The sequence below is a fragment of the Arachis ipaensis genome, chromosome B07 (assembly GCF_000816755.2).
Source record: "Arachis ipaensis cultivar K30076 chromosome B07, Araip1.1, whole genome shotgun sequence".
In the NCBI taxonomy this organism is placed as follows: Eukaryota; Viridiplantae; Streptophyta; class Magnoliopsida; order Fabales; family Fabaceae; genus Arachis; species Arachis ipaensis.
Window position 1 is genome coordinate 3,681,927 of NC_029791.2, and position 3,529 is coordinate 3,685,455.

The following is a 3,529-nucleotide window of genomic DNA, read 5'->3' on the forward strand; positions in this document are numbered from 1 at the left end:
AACCACCGTAAGATTTATTACATTTTTAGTCGTGTGTGATGTTACGTTATTGTATTTATATTTACGTGATTTGTCTTTAGCAGCTGTGGACAAGCTAAATAGTGATAATTAATTATTATATTTAACAATAAATTAAATCATATCATATTTAGACATGTATGCATGACATATATTGCATTTAAAACTCTGGATTTTGATCGATTGATGTGAGAGATATTTATAAAAGACTTGGATACTTAAGTTAATTTGTGTTTTAAGAGATATAAGAATTAAGATGAAAATGTCATATTTTAAAAGCAAAGTATTACTCCTTATATATAGTATTGAGTGCATGCGATAAACCTGAAAAGATTCACTAATTCTATCCTAAATACGTGCCTGATCTTCAAAGACGACATCTGAACGATTTCTATTTAATAGGAAGATACTCTTATAAAGTATGAGCTATATAATTTAGTTGGAGTGAGAATATATGTATTCACATTACTCCATTGTACTTGCAAGGATTCGTATAGCTACTAAGATTATTGTGCACTCAAATTAGTTATTGGCATAACATACGTATTAAATATAAAATATATACTAATAAATTTGGCTCATTTTTTGGATATGTAAATTGTGTGTATTGTGCATGATTATGGAAGTGGGTGGTGTTAGACATAAATATGGAGACAGTTTTTTTTTTTTAACTATGAAGCGAAAAAAATGGACGGTCCGATTTCTTTGTTAAACAAATTAAAAACACAAATTGGATGGTCCGATTTGTGTGGAAGAAAAAATCGGAGGGTCTGATTTGTATTTTTAAATTTTTTTATTCTAAAAACAAAAATTAGATGGTCCGATTTTAATATTAAAATTTTTTTAATTGTCTAAAACACAAATCGGACAGTACGATTTGTGTATTACAATTTTTTTTATTTTTTTAAGTACAAATCGAAGGGTCCGATTTGTTTTTGACACTACAACTACGTAAAGCACCTATACATTCCATAACTAGGTTCTACATCATTCCTCTTTCCATATCTAAATTAAAAAGTGAACAAATTTTAGTGGTTTATATACATAATATTTTTAATTTTTGATTGTAACAATGTAGGTATTTTTGCTAATATCTTACCAATATGTTATAGGTTAAATAATATGATTTTCTATATTCATCTAAGAAATATAAATGATCAGAAGTACACACGTATACAAAGAAGAGTGTAAATATGAGTGAAAAATAAAAATCCATTAATTAAAATATTTAAAATAATATATACACACTTTAACTATTATTTTTAGTATTTAATATTAATATAAAATTATTTTATATATATATCTAATTACATAATGTTATATTAGTAAAAATTGTTTTATATGTGTATAAAATATTTCATATTTTTTTTAAAGTTAAAAATAAAACTCGAATTCACAATCTCTAAATAAATATAAAAAGACATTGGAACTATATTTTATTAGTAAAATATTTTACACTTTCTTTTTTTTTTTACCAAAAATAGAATACTCGACCCGCAATCTCTTAACTGAATATGAAAAAACTATGTCATTTGAACTATAACTCATTGACAAAATATTTCACACTTTCGATACATTAAAATTAAACTATTATATTTATATATAAAAATATTTGATTATAAATAAGCACTTAAAAAAATGGTCCCACTAGTCCGAGAAGACAGAAAAGAAGGGGAAGAAAGCACATGTGCTCACATGGAATCCTTGAAGCTAAGACTCACCCATGTGCCTCTCCATTCTCTTTCATATGAATCTTCGCATGAATGCCACGTGTATGCTTTCCACTGACCCCACCCTTGAGCCCCACAAAACCCTCCCCCTATTATTATTAGCCGCTTCTTAATCAACTTTTATTCTTATCAATCCCAATACTAATATCTCATTAACCTTTTTTATTTGCTTTAAATTATTCAATGTTTTAACGTGCATGTGTCATTTTAGTTTTTAAACTAATTATAATCATAAAAGAATTTAATATATAATTTAAATTTTATGATTAAAATATTTTAGGTTTAATTATTCTGTTAGTCCCTATAGTTTTACAAAATTTTTAATTAGGTCTTTATATTTTTTTTTAATTGCGTCCTTATACCAATTTTTTTTTCAATTGAGTCTCTACATTTTTTTATTTGAGTTCCTGCACCAATTTTTTTTTAGTTAGGTCCCTACACAATGAAGTCAATTACTATCAAGAGAGACTTAATTGAAAAAAAAATTTGGTGCAAGGACCCAATTAAAAGGAAAAAAAGTATAATGACCTAATTAAAAATTTTGCGAAACTATAGGGACCAACAGAGTAATTAAACCAATATTTTGATATAAAAACTTAAGATAAACATAATTTAAAAAATTTAATTAAAGTTGGCTAAAAAAATTAGATTGCCTAACATTATTCTACTGAAAATTTATATAAAAATATGGCTAATTAGTAATTACGATTGTAATTAGAATTTACATTAAGTCTATAAGTATTTTTCGCACGAGATATGTCAGACATGCAACTTGCTTTTATGGAATAGGTATCACACATAGTGGCTATTTATATAAATCATATACGAATTTCATATATATATAAAATTCAAAATTATTTACACAATAAAATAGACTATATATATATATATATAAATATAAATTGAATGGATTTATGTAAGTACGTAAAACAAATTAAATTTTAAAATTCGTATAGTGCATCATTATATTGTACTTGTTAATTGTTATTTATATTATTGTGCATACAATGGACGATTAAATTAATTTTGGGGTTCACCAAGAATCGAACTCTTGACCTTTTGGATCTAGTGTTCTAACACCATACCATGATATCACTCATCCCAAAAGCTTCAGCTGATGGGAAAAAGTAACATTAATGGTTATATCTCTAATATTCCATAAACCTCCATTGTACACATTGTACAAGTATTCCATTTGCTCCTCATACTTTCCCTTAATTTATACACATACTGATATAATAAAATATATGGATGAATAAAAATATGACAATTGGAATATTTCGATCAATTATTTGTTTTTATTTATTTTTAAAAAATATTATATTAAAATATATAATAACAAAATCTTTAAAAAAATTTATAAAAGAACAAAAATATTTTTGTATTATTTTTATTAAAAGAATAAATAATTTTTTTGTTATTGTGATCAAAATTAAAATCCTTTTACAATAAAAGAAAAATTAACATCAAATAATCTAAAAATTCACGTACGTAATTATTGCACCAAATCAGACATACTAAATGGATGATATTGATATCAATTCAATTGCCTTAATTGATGATAGAACTGTTACACATATACATGTGACAAATCAAACATAATCAATACAATAAACGGAATTTAAACAAAAAAAAAATGTTGCTAAACCAAAGACATAGGATAATGATATGAAAGTGTATATTAGTATACGAAAAATTTGTGAGATAGATCCAATATTTATACAAATATATTTTGATGAATAACATTTATGAACCTTTTATTTTATATTTATGAATTTATG